The 25,111-nt window shown below is 48.6% G+C and overlaps 1 protein-coding gene across 3 annotated transcripts in view; it reads left to right on the top strand.

The window, feature by feature from the left end:
• The window catches only part of PIK3R6 (phosphoinositide-3-kinase regulatory subunit 6), an 85,985-nt gene that overhangs the window by 10,807 nt on the left and 50,067 nt on the right, over positions 1–25,111 (top strand). The window contains exon 1 of one of the 3 annotated variants that reach the window (XM_044983848.1): positions 5,618–5,882. The exons of 1 other annotated variant lie outside the window; for it this stretch is intronic. The gene's annotated coding sequence lies outside the window, so the exon portion shown is untranslated. Of the gene's footprint in view, positions 1–5,617; positions 5,883–9,296; positions 9,538–25,111 lie in introns of those variants that run through there. One more of the 3 variants, XM_044983851.1, reaches the window with a different exon arrangement.

The following is a 25,111-nucleotide window of genomic DNA, read 5'->3' as shown; positions in this document are numbered from 1 at the left end:
TATCCAACTGATTAATGAAAATATTGAAGACTAACGGACCCAAGACTGACCCCTGCAGGGCCCCTCAACCCTCCTAGGTGGACAGCAAACCATTGAAAATTACTCTTTGAGAATGGTCTTTCAACAGTTGTGCACCCACTGTATAGTAATTTAATCCAGACCACATTTCCCTAATTTGTTTATAAGAATGTCATGTGGGACTGTGTCAAAAGCCTTACTAAAATCAAGATCTATAATTTCTACAGCTCCCCCCCGCCCCCGGTCCACTAGGCCAATAAGCCTGTGAAAGAAGGAAATTAAGTTAGTTTGGCATGATTGATTCTTGACAAATCCATGCTGGCTATTCTTTATAAACCAATTATCCTCCAACGAAGGATCCGATGAAGTGGGTATTCACCCACGAAAGCTCATGCTCCAAAACATCCGTTAGTCTATAAGGTGCCACAGGATTCTTTGCTGCTTTTACAGATCCAGACTAAAACAGCTACCCCTCTGATACTTAATTATCCTCCAGGAGCTTACGAATTGATTGTCCCAGTATCTTTCCAGGTATCAAAGTTAGGCTGGCTGGCCTCCCCACTTTTTAAAGATAGGTACTAGGTTTGCCCTTCTCCTGTTCTGTGGGACCTCACCCATCCTTCATGAATTCACAAGGACAATTGCTAACAGTTCCGAGATTGCTTCAGCTAGTTCCTTAAGTACCCTAGGGTGAATTTCATCACATCCTGCTGACTTGACTGCATCCAATTTATCTAAATATTCTTTAACCAGCTTGTTCCCTATTTGTGTTCCTTCCACCTTGCTGCTAATATTAATTGTGCTGAGATCTGGCCATCGTTAACTGTTTTAGCGAAGACAGAAGCAAAATAGGCATTAAACACCTCAGCCTTCTTGATATCATCAGTTACTAGCTCTCCTTCCAGCTAAGGAGAGCTTCCAGTAGAGCATGTGCACTTTCATCTTTCTCTTGCTCCTAATGTATTTACAAAGCCTCTTCTTATTACCTTTTATGTCCCTTGCTTTGTATCTTAGCCTTTCTCATTTGACCCCATCTGTTTTGCACTATTCTTTTGTATTTATCCTTAATAATTTGTCCATGTTTGTGCTTTTTGATTTTCAGGTCACTAAAGAACCCTTAATGGAGCCATATTGGCCTCTTGCTATTCTTCCCATCTTTTCTTTACATCAGGATAGCTTAGAGTTGTGTCTTTAATATTGTTTCCTTGAGAAACTGCCAACTCTCTTGAACTCCTTTGTCCTGTAGATTATCTTCCCATGGGACCTTACCTGCCAGCTCTCTGAGTTACTTAAAGTTTGCTTTTTTATGTGCATTGTCTGCTCTCACTCCTTCCTTTCGTTAGAATCATGAAATCTCTCATTTCATGATTACTTTCACCCAAATTGCCTTCCATCTTCACATTTTTGCAACCAGTTCCTCCTGTTGGTCAGAATCAAGTGTAAAATGGCTGCCCTTTCAGTTACTTCCTCCATTTTCTGAAACAAAAAGTTGTCCCCAACACATTCCAAAACTTACTGGGAATTTTATATTTTGCTGTATTACTTTTCCAACAGAAGTTGGCATAGTTAAAGTCCCCCATTACTACCAGGCCTTGTGTTTTGGATGTTTCTGTGAAAAGAATAGGTTGCTGGCTTTGAATCAACCAGCGCTGAGGCTAACACATCAAAAAATAAAGCCAGTCAGTCTGCTTCTCAGCTCTGTTTTGCACCAGCATTTGGATAACAAATGATTTATTCACTAAAGTGTTTGCAAACAGTGTAAGTCTTGGTGGAGACAGATACTCCATGAAATATTCCTGGATTTATGGAAAGATGAGGGGATTGTTAAACAGTGACACAGCAGTTCCCCAAACATGAGGCCAGAGACCTGCCATCCTAAATATAGTTATTCCTACGACACTTGCCAGGGTGCATGACTGTAACCTTTGCAGACAGGCGCGCAAAAGCATATGCAATCATTAAAACTGGCTGAGGGGCTGACAGTGACAGAAGTGAAAAAGGTGATAGCGACTTGGCACTAAGGCAGGTAATACATCCAGAAGGGCTGAGGTACATGAAAGCACAGTTTGCAAACAGCAATGCACAGGTACACATAGAGAATAGATTGGGAATGAAAGCATGGCCAAAAAATGATAGCAGTACATTCAATCCACGCCCTTGACAGCTATTTTGTGTGGTTGTGTATGTAATTTTCTCCTAAACATCCCTGCCTAAGTCATTGGCACTCAGACAATTAAATGAACTAGGCAAGAATCAGAACAGTTTTATAAACTGGACCATGCCCAGCCACACACAATTACTTGGTGTTAATTTGACAAACTAATATGTAAGACGGCCCTTAAACCTCACCTTTTTCTTCCTCCCTCAGTCAGGAAGGAAACCATCTATTTTTAACTCTGGAGCCCACATATGTAACCAAATATATCATACTCTCTATAGTCAATGAGGACAGAACAACACGTAACATGGAAGGCTGTTCCATTGATCTGCTCATCACCTGACAGTTCTGCCTTCTTTCCCCATTCCATCCTCTCCCTGCAAAAATCAAAGCTTCAGTAGCTGGTTTGGTCACGTAAGTCATCCAGTCAAAGAACAACAAAAATACCGTGTGAGTTAAGAGAACAATCATTCATCTCCAGCCATGAATCCTGATCAGCAAATAATCATGTTGCTTATTTCACAAGGCAGGAATCTATTGTATAAATGAGTCCGTGAATAATCATGAATAACGACCATGAAAGCTGTGTCCTTTTTTGTGGTTACTTGGCAAGCAGAAGAATGTGCTAAATTAACCAGATAAACTATTAGCTACAAAGAATTGAACCAGATCTAGTAGAAACTGTTTTTTATTTATTTGTTTAGATGTGTCACCTAGCAACAACCATCCCATGCTCTTGGGAACTCTTACAAAATGTCAAATTCATATCATACATGTTTATAGCCCACACAGACATCATGTAATGAACTGCTCCACCCATGCATTTCATTGTACTTGGCACCAAACCACTGATCAGTAAGACTGTTGATAGATAAAGGAAGTCCTGTCTCCATCAACCTGAATATTAAGTAATTTCGTGCTATACCACTTACATGGGTTAAAACAACAAACTCCAGACAGCTTAACTCACAGAACTCTGGTGCCATGTGTTTTTAGTAGGACTGTCAAGCAATAAAAAAAATTAATTGCAATTAATTGTGTGGTTAAAAAAATGAATCACGCAATTAATTGTGCTGTTAAACAATAATAGAGTACCATATATTTTTGGATGTTTTCTACATTTTCAAATATATTGATTTCAATTACAGCACAGACTGCAAAGTGCACAGTGCTCACTTTATATTTATTTTTATTACAAATATTTTCACTGTAAAAAAGATAAACAAAAGAAATAGTATTTTTCAATTCACCTCATACAAGTACTGTAGTGCAATCTATCATGAAAGTGCAATTTACAAATGTAGATTTTTTTTTTGTTACATAGCTACATTCAAAAACAAAACAGTGTAAAACTTTAGAACCTACAAGCCCACTCAGCCAAGTGCTCAGTCAAACCGGTTTGTTTACATTTACGGGATACAATGTTGCCCGTTTCTTATTTACAGTGTCACCTGAAAGTGAGAACAGGCGTTCGTGTGGTACTTTTGTAGCCGGCGTTGCAAGGTATGTACATGCCAGATATGCTAAACATTCGTATGCCCCTTCATGCTTCGGACACCATTCCAGAGGACGTGTCCATGCTGATGATGGGTTCTGCTCGCTAACGATTCAAAACAGTGCAGCCCAACGCATGTTCATTTTCAACATCTGAGTCGGATGCCACCAGCAGAAGGCTGATTTTCTTTTTTGGTTGTTCAGGTTCTGTAGGTTCTGCATTGGAGTGTTGCTCTTTTAAGACATCTGAAAGCATGCTCCACACCTCGTCCCTCTCAGTTTTGGAAGGCACGTGAGATTCTTAAATCTTGGGTCGAGTGCTGTCTCTATCCTTAGAAATCTCACATTGGTGTCTTTGCATTTTGTCCAATCTGCAGTGAAAGTGTTCTTAAAATGAACACATACTGGGTCACCATCCAAGACTGCTATAACATAGAATGTATGGCAGAATGCAGGCAAAACAGAGCAGAAGGCATACAATTCTCCTCCAAGGAGTTCATTCACAAATTTAATTAAGTCATTATTTTTTTAATGAGCATCATCAGCATGGAAGCATGTCCTCTGGAATGGTGTCCGAAGCATGAAGGGGCAAGTACCCTGATTTTGCATGTACAAATCATGGATGGCGATAGCTTGACTCAACACTGATCAGGATTGCTGTCTGCCCGCAGCCAGTGTTCCTGGGAAATACCCGGCCAACCCCATGGAACCAAAATTTGGACTTGGCTTCTACCGACCAAAAGTCCTAATGGCCCCTTGGAATTTCCTGCTTTATTTGCCTTTGCCCAGTACCCAAAGGACCCGCACTCCCACAACCAGGCATCAGCTCCCCGCGTACAGAAGTGTTGTCCTACCTGCGTGGCTATCAGATGAATGCAACAGCTGCAGACAGGTTCTTGAATAAAAACCTTGTGGACAGGCCGCAAAGAGCATCTCACCCGCCCTGCACCACTCTAACCCAGTCATAACGTCCCAGGGAACCCAGGAAGCCTGGAGCTGGACTTCATGCAGTACAGTGAGATGGATTTCGTATAATACAACTACACAGCTATAACACCCAGTCCCTGGTTCACACGCTGGTAGGATGACCAGATAGCAAGTGTGAAAAATTGGGACAGGAGGTGTGTGTGTGTGTGTGTGGGGGGGTAAATAGGAGCCTATATAAGAAAAAGCCCCAAAAATCGGGACTGTCCCTATAAAATCGGGACATCTGGTCACCCTACACGCTGGGTGGAGAGTGAGCTATACAGGGAATGGTTCCTTCTGACATCGCAGTATAAGCAGGAGAGGACTGACAGTCAAGCAATTGTATCTCAGGCTGGACCGTTCTCCCATGGTGAGACAATGTGACTGAGAGTCAGGATTTGGGGATTCTGTTCCTACCTTTGCCACTGATTTGCTGTGTGACCGTGGGCACATCACTTCCCTTCCTGGTGCCTCAGTTTCCCTGTCTGTGAAATGGGGGCAGTACTGATCTTCCTGTGAAGAAGAATGCTTGTGAAGTGCTCTGAGACCTGCCAGGGATGAAAGGCCCTATAGAAATGCACAGTGTCATTGTTATCAGAAGGAATGCAAAGCTAGACTGGAGAGCTGGAAAAGTAGCCATGCATGTCGCTCTTAGCAACATTGTGTATGTGTGTGCGCTGTTTAGCAAGGCTTGTTTTTCTGAGACACTGCCTCTTTCTTAGCAGGCTGGCATCATGACAGAAGTTCCATGCCCAGTTTCTTGGTGGGGTGAGGTGGTAATGCCAGCTAAGTGACTCATGCCACCTACTGTTAGTTTTGGCTCACCTCAAGTTTTATAAGTCTCCACCTGACCTAAACGTGCGTTTGTTTTCTGAAGAGTAGCAAAGTCTAGCAATGCTCGGCCCTTCCTCTCCCACCCCGGGCCCTGCGAGATTACCAGGGAGATAGCGAACAACAAGGCTCTCTCCTTGGGAGACATCTTGCATGAAAGAGGAAGTTGTCTTGAAATAGCACAGGCACTTCCCTTTTTACTGAGACTTTTGCAGACTTTGAAACATGCAGCACAGCCCCTAGAAAGCCAGCAGCTGGATTCGTTAGGTTGCACAGGTTGCCCTGCTGCACCATCCTGCACCATCAGAGCAGGCAAGGAGATGGCTTGTCAACTGCGCCCTGCTGACTTCGTTTGGGATGAGACCTCAGGTGCACATGAGACTGGCAGATTGCCCCAGTGGCTGTTCTAAAAGAAGTAGGTAGCATTCTTCTATCATATAGCAGGCTGCTGCTGAATGCATAACTTTGGGTGCACTGAAATGCCAGTCTTGTCATATTTCTGTTGCTTTCTCGGCTCTTTCAGAGGGGGTCTGCCACTTAGATCAATGCATCATTCAATAGGTGGTTCTCTTATCAGGTCCTTGACTGGAAACTTTTATGGAATGAGGGGGGGGGGGAAGAGATGCAGAAAAATGATATTGTGTCGCTAATGTGCTTGTCACATTTGGGAGTGTTGCAGATTTTAGACATTTGAAATCTGTGGGGAGGGGGGGTGAGAGAGAGAAAACTCTGTTCCTGGTAGAAAAAGGCCCTGGAAATTGTCCTAACAGGATATACATGGTTTCCTTTTTCTAAGTGAATTTCATGCTGGGGCTAGGTAGGGGACTGCCAGCCCTGGAGAATGAAACTCCCTGCTTATCCACAGAGCTGGAACATCACAGGCAGCAGCAGTGTGAGCTTCCCCCACGCTTCCCAGTCAGTGCGCTTGAGCCATGACCTGAAGTGACTGCCCCTTGGGCCAGTGCCCATTTCAGTCTGTGCAGCCCACTCAGTGGTCTATGCTATAACTGCCAACGAGGGGGACAGCTGGTAATTTTTGTGCTGTGGATGCACAGTGCTGCTATGAGACCCACCAGCTCATTGCACGCAGGCCCCCGAAACAGCTGACAGAGAGTAACCACTTTCGATTTCTTCCCACCACGGCTGGAGTATGATCAGTGAATTCCAGTGAAATTATTCTCACCACAACGTTTCTGGTATCTCATCAGTATCTCTTGTTCATTTATAACCCTTATAAAACTGACTCTAAACCTGCACCTTCTGCTCTCAGTGAGTTGAAAGGTTCACATGCCCTCATCACCACTACCATCATTCTCTCTTCCCCAACTCAGCCTGGTGATTATGTCTCCTCTTAATGTCTGTTTATTAGGTCTTGGCAGTGTATCTCACTCTGCAGAGTGTGCAGGGCCTTGCCCGCTGGGGCCTCGATCCCTGAATGAGGGCCTGCAAATACTGGATAGCACAACTAATAAGTAATGATGATAATGATAAAGAGATGGATCGAAGAAAATCAGTGCAGTCCTTCTGGGATAGGAAACTGAGAAGGGCCTGTGTTCGGTGTTCAGACGTAACAAAACAGAGAGTTAAGACAGTGCAACATTCAGCTTTTATTCCTTTCGCCACATGTACTGTCCTTTCTCATCAAGCATTTTCTGACAGTCGAGGGCTCTGAGTTCCGAGAGGTTATCCTACACATAAGCACACTCTCGTAGTATAATGTCCTCTGTCGTGGACAGTTAGAGGTCCCCTGAAATTTGACCCTAAATGCTGACCCTGAATTTCTTTGGTGGCGTTCACCCACCCCTAACGCACAACTATTATTGCAAGCTAATAATTAATAGGGAGGGGAGAATGTACCATTTTTAATTATGTCTGTGGAAAGGTATTTTATAATCCCTGTGTGGCTTCAGCTATAGAACCTTAAATCTGTGAAATGTTGCTTCCCCCCTCAGGAAATCCCTTAAAGCAAGTCACTGCAGTGCACACCCTGTATGGAGAATCCTTGCAATCAGCCTGTTGCAGAGCTCTTTCCAGCCCAGAAATAGGCCTGTGTTTTCCAGGCAAGGTTTTCCCCTTTCGGGGATCATCCAGGACTGCTCTGCAGAACTGGGCACCGGTTGCTCTGACTTCCCCATCAGGTGGAAGGGCTTCGCTTGGCTGTTTTTTCGGAGTACATTTGGCAGTGGATTTGGGAATTATTTTATTCCCCCCTCCCCCGGGATTGTTTTTCTGAAGCTGACTTTGGGAATGGAAGTAGAGATGCTAAATTTAAAGACCTGATGCTTCCTGAAAATCATTTTCTTCCCCCAGAAGTAATTGAAGGTGACGTGAATGAGGAATTCTCCAAAGAGTCATTAGTATCCAGGAACTAGCCTGCACTTCCCACTCCAGATTTAGCAAAAGAGTTTAGAGCCTCAGAGACACAGACAGACACAGTAGAAGCTGCTAATGGGAGTGGAGTGAATGCTGTGAATGAGTCCCTTAGAATTCTGTAATGAATTGGCGTCCTCTGTGTTTGAGTTCCCTTCATATCTGCTTTCTGCAAATATGAGTCTCCTGGCGGGAATGATCCTCACAAGAGCAGTGAACATGACGCAGATACTGCAGCCTACTGCCGGCAAGCAGTCTGAGCTTGTTATCTACATCCCTAGGAGCGGTGCCAGAGTGAGGGCACCTGGTTTTATATCAGAACCAGCCAAAACCACAAGTTCAGCCCGGTTTGAGGTGAACCCATAAATCAGCCCAGACTTGCTCCAAACTGGACCCAGGCTCTCTCCCCCTTTCTTTAGAGTCTCCTGCACCTCAGTACCCTGTTTGAATCTGTAAAATGAAACCTGGACCTAGCTGAATTTTATGTGGTTTTGGGGTTTCATAATGAAAGTTTCGCTCAGTTTTAGTTGTGACTTCAGACTCAAGCAACAACGAACATAAAGGGCTCATGGCAGCACCTCACCAATGTCTCTCTGCATCCTCCTTTTCCTGAACTATTGTCCAGCATCTTTGGGTTTTTATGTCACCCTCTTCCTGCTGCACCCAAAGGGAGCAAGGCCTTATACCGCCTTTATCCCTGGCTGTGGTTTTGATCCTTGGGACTGTTAGCAGCAGGCAGACATTAAAGCAGCCCTTGGGCTGCTATAAATTATTGCATGGAAAGCAAAGCTGCACACAGTGGCTCCTGGATTGGAGAATACAATGTATGCTCTATGCCCCCTTTGTACACACACCCCAACCTGTGCTGCATACAGTTCAAGCAGACCTCAGGATCTGGCCCTAAATCAGGAGTAACTCCACTGAAATCAATGAGTGTAAAACCGGTGTGAGAGGAGACTCTGCCCAGGGAGTGCAAAGTGGGCATGAAATGCGACCACTGGTGTCAGTGAGTGAGGAATGCCGATGCAGTAGTTTATCTACCCTTTGCACAGGGGTAACTGATGGCACAAGTTGCAGTGTATAGAATCAGACTCCTGTTTGCAGCTGGCAGAGCCCCCGTGCACACAACACAGAATCACAGGGCTGTAAAGCAGCAGCAGTGACTGGCAGGGAATGCCTCAGGTTTGGGGGAGAGAGGGGGGGGGCGGGGGTTGCTGCAAAAGAAGACCCCCATGGCAGCCAGTCTCAGAGCCCAGATCAACTGACCCAGGCTAGATTTTTGGACTCGGGCTGGAACCAAGCTCTGAAACCCGGCATGGCGGGGGTGGATCTGCCTTTCCACAGCTGCCCTGCTGCCTTCCAGTAAACAAAGGGTCACATTTGATACTTTCTGCTCCTGCAGCATTCACTGGCGCTAAAAGGAAACTCCAGCTGGGCAGGCACCGAGTGGGAGCTCTGTAACGTTAGACTGCAGCGCTTCATGTGTTACTTTCAGAAGTGCTCTCGCTCTGAAGTGGCCGTGAGAGAGCAGGGTGCAGCGGTGCAGTGCAGGGGGTGCGTGTGAAGTCTGATCTGCTCCCAGGGACACCTGTCATAGTGTGGCGAGCCAGAGCGGACACACATGCTCCTGCATGTTGCCCCAGGGCTGCGGACTCACAGCCTCGCCATGCAGGACGGTGCGGGACCGATCACCTGTGACGGTATTTGTACGAATTCATTCTTCGCATTGGTAGCAAGCCAGGGTTTTGATTTCTGCCATGTGATTAGTGCTTTTGGACTGGAGCAGTGATTGACAGGGAGGAAGCGGGGTTGGGGGGCGGGGGGGGAAGGGTATCTTTCACACTCTGTTCCCAATTAAATTTCCTTTGCAAATGTAGCCGCTTGTGCTGATAATCAAGATAAATGGAATGTACTTAGCCGACTGAATTTGTGTAAATACACCAATATCCAAGACTTGAGCGGAACTATATATAACTCTCCTAAAACATGTGTGAGCATTTCATTGGCAGTGCATGACCCAACTCCGGGACTTCTACACGCTGGTTAATAGAGGGGGTTTTAGGAGAGAGAATATTTCCCTGTTTTGTCATTATTTTTTTTAGGTTTTTGGCATTTGACTGTTCCAGGTCCAGGCACCCTCCAGGATGCGTAGTTTTTGACTCATAATTTGACACTAAATGCTGGGAAAACTTTTCTCATCAAATGTCTGTTTCACAGATTAGACTGTGGCCGGGGAAGGAAAGGCAATTGCTTGAGTTAGCGAGTTGAAGGGTGAGACAGTGAAGGCCACACTCGGGAAGAAATCCCCAAATTCACAGCCGTAATACCGACAGCGATATCAGGGACTTTGGGGGAGTGATGACTGCAGGGCTGCAACTTTGCAGCCGCTCTGAGGATGAAATTCTTGCTGGATAGAAGCCAGTGGGGGTTTTGCCACTGACTTCTAAGGGGGCGGTTCTGTTCAATATCTTCATCAATGAGTTAGATAATGGTATGGAGAGTACACATAAAGTTTGTGGACGAGACCAAGCTGGGAGGGGTTGCAAGGGCTTTGGAGGATAGGATTAAAATTCAAAATGATCTGGACAAACTGGAGAAATGGTCTGAAGTAAATAAGGTGAAATCCAATAAGGACAAATGCAAAGCACTCCACTTCCGAAGGAACAATCAGTTGCACACACACAAAATGGGAAATGACGGCCTAGGCAGGAGTACTGCGGAAAGGAATCTGGGGGTCATAGTGGATCACAAACTAAATGTGAGTCAACAGTGTAACACTGTTGCAAAAAAAGCAAACATCATTCTGGGATGTATTAGCAGGAGTTTTGTAAGCAAGACAGGAGAAGTAATTCTTCCGCTGGTGTTTAATATTCTGTGTGCAGATTTCTCTAAAGCCAGTGTGTGCTTGCCAAGACATCATGGCACAAACATACTTCTCAGCCTGCTCCTTATGCCTGGGTAGCCCCTATTAGATTTTCAGGCTCTTCTCTGTAAATGCATTTAGAAGCAATCCAAAGGGAACGTGCCTTTTACCTACTCGTATAAATGGGAAAAGCTGATAACAGGCTCTTGTGCCTTGTCACTGAACATTGCGGCTCTGTATCGCTCACTCTTACTACGACAGCTTGAACAGAGAGGAAGGCACCTACTCATCACCATGAGCCGGAGAGAGCATAATTTCTTTACACAGAAGAGACCCATCCAAAACCCTAGAGCCACACTTTAAGGAAGCTCTCCAGGTCCAGAGGTGGCTTGGTCTGCCCTTTGTTTAGTGCACTAGTTTTAGAATCATAGAAATGTAGGTTTGGACAGGACCTCGAGAGTCACCTAGTCCAGCCCTCTGTGCTGATGCTGGACCAAAGAAACCTAGACCATCCCGGACAGGTGTTTGTCCAACCTGCTCTTAAAAAAACCCCAATGACGGGGATTCCACAACCTCTCTTAGAAGACTTGTCTGGTACCATAAAACACACACAGTGATTGTTTTGACATTCATGTAACGTAGTGGTAGTGGCGGGGGGCTCAATCCTGCAAAGGGCTGAGTGCCTCCTGCAGGGTGCTGTGTGTCTGCAAAGCTCCAATGGGAGAGGAACATAGCAACCAAAGAGCAGTTCTGCCACACATCAATAGGTGACAGGTTCCAGAGTGATAGCTGCGTTAGTCTGTATCAGCAAAAACAACGGGGAGTCCTTGTGGCACTTTAGAGACTAACAGATTTATTTGAGCATAAGCTTTCAGATGCATGGAATGAAAAATACAGTAAGCAGTGTATATATATTTATATATGTATGTGTATATATAGAAGATGGGAGTTGTCTTACCAAGTGGGGGGTCAGTGCTAATGAGCCCAATTCAGTCAAGGTGGAAGTGGCCTATTCTCAAGAGCTGACAAGAAGGGGTGAATATTAAGAGAGGGAAAGGTTTCAGAAATGGCCGATGTCCACCTTGATTGCATTGGCCTTGTCAGCGCTACAAAAGTAATTTTCTCTCTCTTGAAATTTGTTGGTCTCTAAGGTGCCACATCAATAGGTGTGGCTGGTTAGGCGTGAGCGGCGCCCTGACACACAGGAGAGCTGGGAAGGGCTGGTCATCTTCAGTTCCAGGCACTAGCCAACTGATGGGGATCAGGATTCTGTTGATTCATATCCAGCTTCTCGTCCACTGTAATCCCCAGGTCCTTTTCTGCAGAACTGCCGCTTAGCCAGTCAGTCCCCAGCCTGTAGCTGTGCATGGGATTCTTCCGTCCTAAATGCAGGACACTGCACTTATCCTTGTTGAACCTCATCAGATTTCTTTTGGTGATGTGGGGGAGGGAAGAGGAGCGAGAGTGCAGTGTGCTCGGGGGAGGGGGTGGAACTGGGCAGGGGAGAGGTGGGGTTGGGGGCAGGAAGAGGTGGGGCAGGACAGGAAGAGGCTGGGCAGGGGTGGAGCCGTGGGGGAAGAGGTGAAGTGGGGGCAGGGCCTGGGCGGAGCCAGGGGGAGCACCCCCCGCCAGCAGATTAGAAACTCGGTGCCTATGTCCCGGGCCTTGCTCCCGCCCCAGGGACGGCCCTGTCAACACTATCACTTTTAGCAGTCAAACTTGTCATGTCCTTAAAAAAAGATATTGTTAGTTTGACAGGATGTTTTCCATAAGCCCATGCTGATCTGCATTAATTGCACTGCCTTCTGAGCTGCCAAACGGACCCATAAATATGCCTGCAATTGCTGGGAAAGTTGGCTTTCGGTTTTCTAAAATAGAGGGGGTTTTTTATCAGTGAAAATCCAGCATATTTACTGAAAATTGAAGAAAAAACATTTTTTTCACCCACGTTTCCTGCAATGCCCTCCCAATCCCTGCCCCTCAAGAAAACCTGGCATTTTTTTCAAGCAGTTCTCGCCTGCACTCCCCCCGGAGGCTCTCTTCAAGGGACCCTGCACCTGCCCAGCTGGTGAGTCACAGAACGCTGCCCTCCTGGCAGAAAAGGGGAACGCCAGTGTAATGGAGAAGAAAATCGAATCCCCATTCGTATCACAAAGGAGAATCACCGAGTTAAAAAAAAAATAGCTACAACATTTAGAAATGTGGCTCCCATCTGGTTACTAAAAGAGGATTTACTAATTGAACCGGGGTGTGAGTGACAAGCAAGGTGCGTGGGGCAAGGCGCTCACTGGTGGGAGAGATGGGGAATGAGACGGTCCTGTTATTTGGGGGCGCCACCTCTGCCTCTGCTGTTGTGTGTCACATTTTCCCCGTCGACTCAGCAGTCACTTCCCCAGAAGTCATGTGCTCTCACAGGGGTCTGTGAGCCCTTCCTGCTCTTGGACGGAAGGCTTGTGGTCACGGTGAGCAGAGAGTTTCGAGCTCACAGATAGAAAATCCAGAAGCGAAACCCTTTCAGGCTCTGCGACGCTTTTCACTGGGCTGCCGATGCAAAGGCCAGGGGGGACTTGCGGCTCTTTAGCATAGCTCATTCTTCCTATGCTTGATCTCTGGACTAACATGGACCGTGGGCTGCACACCATGCATTGCTGAGGTCTGCCTCAGCAACAGACTCCTGCTCTTCTTTATTTTCCCTGCGATGCACAAGCTGGGGGAGCTCTGTGCACTGGGGAGAGCGTTGCACCTACAAGCCAGAAGAATCCAAGGGAAGGTAAGGGCAGTCTGATGTGGAGGGGACGGGACAGAGGGGAGAGAGATTTTACCCCCCAAGATGTGGGACACTGGTTGCATTTGGCAGAATGTGGGAGCTCCGATAAATGGATTGGCCCCTAGAGAGTGCGGCAGCCCCTAGGGACAACTTGGATTCACCTCCAGAATTATGGGGAACCGCCCCCCTCCCCCCCTCGCCCCCAAAGCATCCCCATGCATAAGTGCCTTGGTGGGAAGGAGGAATACATGGGCCCTGCACAGGGTCGCCCGGGGGGAGAGGCGGGGGGGGCAAGTGCGGCAATTTGTCCCAGGCCCCAGGCCCTGCAGGGCCCCCGCGAGCTCTGGCCCGGCGGCGGTCTGGGTCTTCGGCAGTATTTCAGTGGCGGGGGGCCCGTCAGTGCTGCCAAAGACCCGGAGCGACTGAAGGGCCCCCTGCCTCCGAAATGCCGCCAAAGACCCGGACCGCTGCCGGGTGAGTACAAGCGCCGCAGCTGCCCCGCTTTACCCCAGACCCCCTGAATCCTCTGGGCGGCCCTGGCCCTGCTGGATTCCCCTGCTCTCTTGTTGGCTTTTGCTTGTGATTGTGCAGTGGCTGTCTGTCAGCAACTCTGCCTCCCTGTCTGGTGTATTACCCTGTAGTAAATTCTGCTGCTTCTCTTCGGGCTCTGGAGAATGAGCAGGGCCTTCCCTGCTTTAGATCCTCCCACGAGAGCACTTGGTGTTCAGAGACAGGTTGAGACAGTTATTTATAAGGGCCTGGTACAGGGGACACAGTTATGTTCCTTTGGTCACACTCTGGAGATGTTGCCCCATCCAGAGACATGCACTCAGCTGTGCACTGCTGTGTTTGGCTGGGGCCGGTGGAGAGAGCCTGGTGTGCTATTTTGCTCCCTCAGGGTAGGTCTATACTCACCGTTCGGGTCGACACGGTGAGTTCAACTTCTCGGAGTTCGAACTATCGCGTCTGGACATGATAGTTTGAACTCCCCGCGCGCTCCGGTCGACTCCGGAACTCCACCACCGCGAACGGCGGTGGCGGAGTCGACCTTGGAGCCGCGGAGTTCAACCCTGCTGCGTCTGGACGGGTAAGTCAGTCGAACTAGGGTACTTCGAGTTCAGCTACGCTATTCGCGTAGCTGAACTTGCGTACCCTAGTTCGACCCCCCCCGCCTTTAGTGTAGACCAGGCCTATGTGATGGAGACCGGGTTGCAGTTTGCACATTCCTCCGCATGAGTTTAATTAGACAGCAAGAAGAGCAGAGTAACCAGTAGTGTCACTAGCAAACCATGGGTGAGGCAGCACGCACTCATACATGCATGCACACCTACATGCACATGCATGCTTGCATGTGCTTGCACACTCACAGAGGCACACATGAACATGCATATGCACATATGTATACACATATGTGCATGCATATGCACAAGTGTGCACATATGAACAGGCATGCATATGAATATACACACTCATACATGCACACATATAGACATGCATACATGTGCACTCACACACACACACACACATCGACAAGCACATACTCACATACACTAAGGCAGGGATCGGCAATCTTTGGCCCGCGACCCGTCAGTGCTGTAAGTGCTGCAAGTTTCAAGGCTGTAAAGTGCCAGTGTAGACAGTGCACCAGTGCTGGGAGCTATTCTCCTGGTGAGGGTGTCTTTTTTTAAAGTTTTAACGTTGCCAGTGAAGACGTGCCCTAACACTGGTTTTCAAACTTTTTTTCTGGCGAAGAAAATTGTTGCTGCCCATGACCCAGCGGAGCTGGGGATGAGGGGTTTGGTGTGTGGGAGGGGCTCAGGCTGGGGCAGAGGGTTGGGGTGTGGGGGTGAGGGATGTAGGGTGGGGCTGGGAATGAGAGGTTCAGGGTGTGGGAGGGGGCTCTGGGCCGGGGCAGGGGGTTAGGGTGCGGGAGGGAGATCAGGGCTCTGGGCTGGGGGGTGCAGGCTCTGGGGTGGGGCTGGGGATGAGGGGTTTGGGTGCAGGAATGGGTTCTGGGTTGGGGGGGGCTCAGGGCTGGGGTAGGGGTTTGGGGCATGGGCTTACCTCGGGTGGCTCCCGGTCCGCGGTGCAGCGGGGGTATTAAGGCAGGCTTCCTGCCTGTCCTGCCACCACGGACTGTGCTGCGCCCCGGAAGCGGCCAGTAGCAGGTCCGGCTCCTAGGCGGAGGTGCGCAAGCAGCACCGCATGGCTCTTGCCTGCAGGCACTGCCCCTCCAGTTTCCATTGGCCGGTTCCCTGCCAATGGGAGTGCAGAGACGGTGTTCAGGGTGGGGGCAGCACGCAGGTGGCCCCTCCGCCTAGGAGCTGGACTACTGCTGGCTGCTTCTGGGGCACAGTGTGGTCAGAACAGGTAGGGACTAGCCTGTCTTAGCTGGGCAGCACCACCGACGGGACTTTTAACAGCCCGGTCGGTGGTGCTGACCAGAGCCACCATGACCCAGTACCTTACATTCCGAGACCCAGTACTGGATTGCAACCTGCAATTTGAAAACCACTGCACTAAAGCAACCTATTTGTTAATGAATGAGTAACTAGTAAACAAGAGCAGCCCTGTAGTCCCAATCCAGTGGAAGGGGAAGGCATCTTCCTCCAGCTCAAAGAGAAGAGTCACTCCTAGCAAACAGCACCCAGGGTCAGAGCCCTGCAGCGGGACTGGGGTCCCGCGGATCCTGCAGGACCCACCGACATAATAGCGGTAGCAGGTAAAATGTACTTCGTTGTGGGCGGGATTAGGTGGGCAAAAAAAACAGACTGCGGGAAAACTCTAAATCTCTCATCAGTTTACCAAGAGTACCTATTCAAGAAATTATTTTATTCGAGCTTCCCTTTCCCATATGTATACAATATATTAACCAACCATTTTGTTATTTATTTATTTATTTTTAGTAGCATGAGGGAATCTGTCCCTCTTGTGGGAGTTGTAGGATCTAAGATTTTTGCAGGTGGGAGCGAGATTAAAAATTGAAGAAACAGTGTGGGAGCGGGTGGGACTGGAAGTGAGTATTGTGGGCTGGGATGGGAGCGGGATTAAAAATACAGTCCTGTGCAGGGCTCTACCCGGGCGCATGTGATGAATGGACGGGCTGGGGCAGGTCCTCTACAGAGGGAGTTGAGATGCTGCTGGAACTAGCGCCCTTGGAAGAGCTGGTGGAAATGCAGAATTTGTGTTTCAACATTTCAAAAATTGTTTTCATTCCACATCGGAACAAAACCAAATATTGGCAAAATTTCCCATGAAATGGAAATTCTGAAATCTTTCTGTTTCAAAAACGACGTCTTTTTGTGTGACATTTCATCCAAACCAACATGATTGCTTGAAAATTGGACTAAGGTCAAAATGGCATTTTCTGGCAGAAAACGGTTTGGATGAGAAACTTCCAACCTGCTGTAGCCCTTGGCCTGGCAGTTGCTCAGGTACCAGCCTCTAACTGAAAATAAACCATCACACCTAGCCAGGGACAGACGGGATCAGAGGAGGGGACAGGAGGAGTCAGGTGGGGATGGACCCTGCCCTGCTGCTGCTTCCCTTATTCTTCTGCTGGGAGAGCATCTCTGCCTCCATCCTCTCTCGGGCAGGCGCGGGCTCACCCTCTGATTTCAGCAGCACTCGGTGATGGCCTCTCTACTGCAGTTGGTTTGGAGAGAAAAGTCCAACTTGCCTCCGTCCCCATGTGCTGCACCTGACCTCCCTAGGGTGGGGCAGAGTGGCTGCTTCCTGATAGGATGAGGAGCCCGTCGATCAGATCAGCCCAAGAGAGAAGGACGTTTGCTTTGGCCCCTATTGGAGGAGACCTCAAGCTGCCAGAGAGCAGTGATGGGGTGGTAAGATTGGGCACCTGTATGTGTCACCCCACACCATGTAGCACGCTGTCCCCCTCTAGCTGCAGACACTGCTGGTTTCAGATCCAGAGGTCCCAGATTCCATTCCTGCTGCTGTTGACCCACACAGCAGTGTGAGTGCAGCATTATGTAGGGTCCTGACCCAGTGATTTGGAGTCAGGGTAATCCCTCTCAGGCCCTAGGCAGGACTAGGCAAGGGATGAGGCAGATGTCTCATACACCAGTCAGAGAATGCAATACCTGGTTTGGATTCATTGTGCCCATTCTGAGCCCACCAGCTGACTTCACTCTCAGATATCCCTACGAAGAGAACTGCACCCACAGCAAAGCGGACAATGCACGTGGCATTGTGGTGGAAATGGAAATACCGCATGACACCAAGCCACTAATTGTCCACTAAGCAGCAGCAAATGGGAACAAAGACTGGCAGAGCAGGAAATGATGAGGACAGGGCAGTCACCCAGAGCAATCTGGATTGCTTAGGAAGCTGGGCCCTTTGAAACCAGCTGCCTTTTCGATACAGCCAAATGCAGGGCTAGGCCTCTAGAAACCAGGAATGCAGGCCATAGCCACAGAAGGGGGTGGGGTGGGGTGTATCCTGGACAACAGTGACTCTGAAAAAGGATCTAAGAGTCATAATGGACAAACAACCCAACCTGAGCACCCGGTGTGATGCTGGGGTGTAGGAGGAGGGAGATGATGATTTTACCTCTGTGTATGGCATTGGTGAGAAAGATACTGGAATACTCAAAGCTATTAATTCCAGATAGCACACCCCAGTCCGCTTCTGGAAATTAGCATTATACATAGCTGCTGTCATTCACTCTTTGGATCCCATTAGTCTCCAGCGTTCTCTATTTCTGCGGTTGACCGTTTCAACCTCTCCATCCATCACTCTGTTGGTTCTGCCATATTCAGACAGCGCATTTGGCATGTCTCAGAGTCTCCATCCTTTTGGACTCTAATGTTATTTATTGCCCTGGAGACATTTGAGATGGTGCTTTTAGGAATTATTCCTCAGACTTGTTTCTTTTTGGAAATAATCCCTTTTTTCCCCCTCCTGAGCCATTTTTCCTATAGAATTTATTTTTTATTAGTAATAGTCTAGCCTGTGAAGACCCAGCTTCCATAATGTGCCTGGTTCCAGTCCTGCACGAGTTACCAACCCTTCCAAAATAGGCCTTTGTCATGAAAAAACGGAACAGAGCCTGAATCCTTAGCCATCAGGGAATGCTGCTGGCATATCTCTTTGTTTCATGCTGTGGTCTAGCTCCATTTGTTTTTAAACTGTCTATACCAAGGCCACGTCTACACTACAGACTTTTGCCACCAGAGCTCTGTTGGTCAGGGGTTGTGATGAGATGTGATCCCTGACCAACAGAGCCGTGCCATCAGAGCCCCTAATGTAGATGCAGTTATACCCAGCAAAGCTGAGCTTTGACTGGCATAGTTTGTTTTGTAGATGTGGCCCACGTCGGTAGCTTTCATTGGATTGTTATGGGAGACGATAGCAAATTGTAGATGATTGTTGTATTCCTGCAGTGACTTGCTTTCCCATTGGGGCTGCTACCCAGTGGCTGCCTGAGGGAACAACATTCTGAGGCTACATCTGCTGTAGGAACAAAGTGCTCCTCGTGTGGACTTGGCTGATACTGGCAAAACTGCGATTTTGCTGGTATAGCTTATTCCACCTGCTTATTCCACATGCAAAATAAGCGACACCAATGAAAGCACAGTTTTACCAGAATAGCTGCCTCCACACTAGGGGGTTTTGGCGGCACAGCTATATCAGGCAAGGATCACACTTCCTCACACCCCTGGCCAGCCGAGCTGTGCCAACAGAAGCCCTTAGTGTGGACCAGGCCCAAGGCTCCCATGCTACAAACCTTTATGATTTTGTGCAGCAGAGCAGTCCTGTTTGCTTCACTGGGATTCCCGTACAGGGCAGAAAGTGGAGCATGTACCTGAGTCTGCAGGATCGGGGCCGTATGCTGGTGTTTGCTTTCTAAGGCTAAGCACAGCAACCCTGTGGGTTGGTTCTCTGCCTCCTGCAATGTTCTGTTTCACCAGCTAGCCACCAGATCCTGAGCTGGTGTAAATCAGCACAGCTTCATTGATGTCAGTGAGGCTCATCCCAGCTAAGGATCTGGCCCCACATCTATAATAACGAAGATCAGGTAAGCTGGATGCTGGCTTGAGTTCCACACACGTTTTGATGCTTTTCCAAAGAATCTTTCCCTTTTAAAAGTGGGTCCACCAAAAAGTGATGGTGTCCAAAGGCGTTGGAGAGTTCCATGTTTGCTGACTCTGGGTGTGTTCATATCAAGTGTGATCAGTTTACAGTGTCCATAGAGTTTTGTGCTAATTGCAAGCCTGCAAACTCAGCCTCCGCCCTGGAAGTAAAGCAAAGCTGGACTCTATTCTTATGTGTCAGGGCTGTAATAATGACTCTGCAGGCCAAACTGGGTCCTAAGCCCCTTTGTCTTAAAATCTGCCCTCAGCAATACCTGCGGTGTGAATGCATTGCTCTCTTTGGGTTTGCACCAGTGTAAGTGATTGGTGCTTACTGAAGTTAAACAAGTCTTGATGCTGCACAAGAAGGAACAGAATCCATCTCACTCTCCCAGATCTTGGTTGGTTCTGCGGAGCTAACAGAAGGAGAAAGTAGTACAGACTTATTTAACTCACTGAAGTCAATCCTGTTCTGTATAGGCTCTTATCCTATTCTGCATAGATTCTGGCCTTTTCTTTATGCCACCCTCATCACTGTATTATCTGAGCACTTCCCATAGAGCATTATGCAATGTGACTAGCATCTGACTAAACTGTTGTGTGCAGTGTAGTTGTAGCCTTGTCGGTCCCAGGATATTAGAGAGACAAGGTGGGTGAGGTAATATCTTTTACTGGACCAACTTCTGTTGGTGAGAGACACAAGCTTTTGAATCACAACAAAGCTCGTATTTGGGTCTGGGAAAAGTTCAGTGTCCCAGCAAAATGCCAGGTGGGGCAGATTGCTTAGCATAAGTAGTTAGCACATATTGTAAGAGGCCATTTAAGGTAGAGTGGTCCACCTTGCGTCTCTAATCTGTCTAAATTAATGTACAACTAAGTATATGGGGGTGAGGGGGTGTATCTTTCAGAGTGCAGCTGTACTTTAAGTTACATTTCCTTTGGAAAAAATAATGCTTTACTTTAGAAGAAACAGGGATTGCTAACTAAATTTCAGCTTCTGCTGTGCAAAGGCTAAGGATTCTTGTTCTTGCTTCTACAACAACCGGGGGAGTCCAAAGTTTTAAATTAGTGCATTTGCTCAGAACGAAGGGGAATTCCTATCTATAAAGTTTTTCGGAGCTCTTTTCTAAATCTAAAAGCCCATGGTTTGTGATTGGGTTCTAAATTTGGCCAAACAAGCTCAGCCGCCCAACCTCTGGAAGTGAGATTTGAATGTATAAAACCACCAGCAACATATAATTGTCGTTCTTAAGAGACACTGTCCGTGAGCAACCCCTGGCCTGGAAAAACCTCCAGGGGTTAGAGGAGGTAGAGATCAGTGGTGCAGTCCATCACTGTAGCACTCTGAAGGAGGCTTCCCCACTCTGCACCTGTTCTGTAGATAACGAGAGCATTCCAGTCTCTGGGGCTGGTGGGCTGGCACCTTTTCCAGCAGTAAATTCACTTTTTAAAAATAGAATCATACAGAAATCGACAGGACGAGTGGTGTTGCTAACTCCGGGGATTTTCTCTCAAATCCTGCAATGTCTGGTGTTTTTCCTGAAGCTCCAGTTCCTGGAGTCATGTGACTATAGGAGAATCTCCACTTAAAAATAAAGAAAGTGAGTAAGTTTCTAGTCCTCGTGGTTGCACAGAAAAGCCTGAAAATGTGATTTTTGGAAGGCTAGGATTTGGTGATATTGAAAGCACTATATAAGTTTCTTTCACTACTGTCCAGAGTCCAGGGCCTCTAGAGCCAGGTCCCATCCACGTGCCTAGATGCAGAACCATGTAGTTAATAAGAAATGGGAACTTGTTCTTCGGACAGACTTTGTGAGTCTCTCCTGGCGTTGGGGTGTCTACCCCCGCAGAGCAGCCTCACAAACTTGGGAGCTAGGCTATAGAAGACGGATCTTTGTGTGACCAGGGCAAGGCAGAACAGTTTTTACAGCTAGCTGGTTCTCCCAAGAGGCCTCTGACCGTTTCCAGGCAGTGGAGAGGAAGGGATGGGTTTTAGGCCTCAAGGTGGCTTCCATGGGATGGGCCCAAGGGAAGTATGCTGCTTTTTTGTACCGTATTAATGTGTATTGGGGGGAGGGAGAGAAGTGTGAAGCCAGTGGATATTTAGTCTATGAGCTGCACTTTTCTAGACAGAGCTGAGCAGCATGAGCTCAGGAGGCTGGGGATATTTATTGCCTCCGTGGTCAAAATAAGAGGTAGCAAAGAGGAAGTGGGGACGGCTGTAGGTACTTGATGTACACCTTAAAAATAGAACAGAGGAAAACATCAAGAGAGTGAGAGTCCCTGAGCACTTGTCATTGGTGTAAGCCCACGGGTCTCCTGGTTAATGACTGACTCATTGGCCATTTATTTTTAACTCTGAGACACCGATATAGCAGGGAAGTGACTCTGAAAATGCCCCTATAAGCTTTTGCCCCGGTTTTGAGGATTAAGTGCAGGCCATTAGCTTGACCTATGTCATGAGGTCTGCACACACCCGAGGTGAGCTCACGACCAGATTGCAGGACTCCCGTGCGTGTTGCTTGTAGGGGGTGTCTCCAATTGCTGAGTTATTTATTACCAAACGTCTTCAATAGGCTTGCAAGGCTGCTGTGTAATCTTTCGGCAAGGGGCCACTCTCAAGTCGCCTGATCACACTGGCCAAAGAAGGAAAGAGAGAAGTAGAAAAAGCGAAGTGCGCTGTGCTGCCGTCAAGGTGAACGCTAGCCTGAGTGAGATAAGGAGGCTGGGTGGGTGTGTGGCAACGCTCTCGAGAAATCTGAACGGAGCAGCACTGTGCGCTCTCAGGAAGTGCTGTTGTAGTTGCAGCCCTCCTCTCACTCAGCGCTCAGGAGAGGCGAGGGTTTGACTCACTTAATAATAACGCTTGGCCTTTTGCCTTCCCTCTGAGGATCCGAAAGCACTTTCCAGACATGCATTAATTAAGCCAAGCAACTCCCCATTTGGTGGGGGAATAGTGTTGTTCCCCACTTTGTTGATTGGGAAACTGAGGCACATAAATGCAGAGTGACTCCCTCAAAGTGACACTGTGTCAATGCCAAGTCAGGGACAGAATCCATTCCCGGCTGTAGTTCCTAGATCGAGCTACCACCCAGGCTGCATGGAGAGGGATGGGGCTTCTTAGAAACTGATCCCAGGAAGGTTGTGTGAAGCTTTGCCTCTCATTCTCTCTGGCTCTTGCCTCTGCTCTTCCATCTGCTGCTGGAATAGTGCATGCTGCCATCAGGATTGAAAGCTCCCCCGCCCCAGCGCAGTGTGCTTCCAAAGCGATGCTAACTGGGAGCAGGCTGCTGCCCAGAGAGGAGTGGAAGTCAGCACGAATGGCTGAGAGCCAGGTCTGGTTCCCAGTGCCTGGAGCCAGAAATAAAAACTAGAGTGGGAGGGGTAGATTTTGCAACCTGCCGATTTTGCAGGAAACGTTTTATGAATTGAACAGCAGCACACGCTCACTGAGTCGTGCACGCTGATCTAGAAGGGCCCTGTCCTGCATGGAGCTCACTACGTGGGCAATCCCACGATGGCAGTAAGCACGTGGCTTGGTAGGAATTGTTCACAGGATTGGGCCCTATACTATAATTCTCCCCCTCCCCAATTCCCTTGGTTGGCTGGATCTCTTCAAGTTCAATCTCTTGGTGATGTCGGTCTGTCTGTCTGTCTTCCCCTTTGGTCCCCCCTCCCGAGTCCAGCGGTGACACTGCATTGAGAACTGAGCCGTTATCACCGTCTCCAGAGAGCAAATGCTGTGAATGTATTGAGCCCTGCACGGATGCAAAAATGTGGATCTGCATCTGCCAGGATCAACCCGCGATCTGCTAGCCGTCTTTTACCTGTATCTGCATCTGCAGCGGCCCCAGCTGTCTCACAGGGACTAGCGACCTGGGAGGGGACGGGGGGGGAGTGAGTGGGGGGACGGGGTTTTGCAGGGAAGAGGCGGTGCGAGGGTGGGGACTGGGTAAGGGGCAGCGTGGAGGTGAGGTCTCAAGGAGAAGGGGCGGTGCGGAGGTGGGGCTAGGAGGAAGAGACGCATCGCGTGCTGCTCCTGAGGGCTTCAGCAGCAGTGCCTGTTGCATCACAATGGGGCAGAGAGGTGGGGCGCCGGGGCCCTGCCCGCGCCAATCCCTGTGGCCGGGGGCAGGTCCTGCTGCCCAGGAGCCAGCGGGCTGGGCCCAGGACTGGGAGCATGGCCAGTGCTGCCGGACCGGGCCATGGTGGGGACACTGGAGTTGCTGGAGGGGCCTGAGCTGCTGGACAGCCCCTGATTCCGACCTGCCGCCCAGCCCCAGCCGCTGGCTGCTGGCCGCCAGCCCTGAGCGCGCTGCACCCACCGGGCTGCCTGAGCTGAATGCCGCGGGTCAGGCGCCGCCAGTGAGTAGAGCCCTGCACGGTTCCATCTGCAGCCAATCCACCATCTGCAAAAATGGTTAGGGTGACCAGATGTCTCAATTTGATAGGGACAGTCCCGATTTTTGGGTCTTTTTCTTATATAGGCTCCTATTACCCCCCACCCCCGTCCCGATTTTTCACATTTGCTGTCTGGTCACCCTAAAAATGGTCTGCAGATATGAAGCAGATATCCGCAGATTTGCAGGGCTCTATTTATTCCCCCAAGGTTATCAACCCGAGATCAGGTTCAAGTCACCCTCCTCCTGCTCTAATGACAGCTGTAACCCCCTGGGTGATATACACCACTGCCTCCAGGATACTATGGCTGTTTCTCTCTTTCTGCCCTTGGACAGTGGGCTCTTAAACCACCATATTTCAATGACCATCCACTAAAGCTCTCTCTCCTTAGCCCAAGTGTTACAGCTGGGTAGCTGCCTGCTGTTATTTCCCTGATTCCGACACTGCTTGGCCTGTTATATTTCATGTGCCTAAATGCAAAATGCTGTAGATGAATGGGCAAGGCTGTAGAACAGAGGTTCTCAGCCTGGGGGTCGCAGACAGGTGTCAGGGGGCTGCAAGCATGCTGCCTTTCCTATATTGCTAGGAGGGTGCAGGGTCCCAGTATGGAACAAGCTGGGAACCACTGACGTGAGACACACGTTCCTTCTCCACACCTTGCTGTACCATTTGGCTCTAGAAGGCACAATCCGCAGTGCCCACCTGCCACCTGGTTATTGTGCCACTTAAAGTGTCATCAGTTGAGTTAAGCGAAAATCAGAGTTTCCATCCTGTGGAAAAATCTGACATTTCGACATTTGTTTTCATCCTGAAGCAGGACAAAAAGTCCAAATTTTTGGCAGAGTGAAAAATTTTGAAAAATTTAGATTTGGAAATGTTGAAACATTTTGGGTCAGGTCTATTTGATGTTAAATCACATGAACTCACAGTCAGAGGCGACACATGGAAGGCATGTGGGGTCACGTACCCCCCCAGATTTCTGCCACGGTTTGCCGACCGGGCCCGCTCCATGTGCGGCAGCTCCTGGAGCCGGTGAGCTGCAAGCTGCGGTCCTGGGGAGAGGCATCAGCAAACAGCTGGGAGCTGCAGGGAGGGGCCATTAAGGGTAAGAAGGGGGAGACGTGCCGGGGGGGGAGTAACTCAAGCTGATG

The sequence above is a fragment of the Mauremys mutica genome, chromosome 12, assembly GCF_020497125.1.
Source record: "Mauremys mutica isolate MM-2020 ecotype Southern chromosome 12, ASM2049712v1, whole genome shotgun sequence".
NCBI lineage: Eukaryota > Metazoa > Chordata > Testudines > Geoemydidae > Mauremys > Mauremys mutica.
Note: the sequence above shows the minus strand (reverse complement) of the source record. Positions and strands in the feature narration are given on the sequence as shown.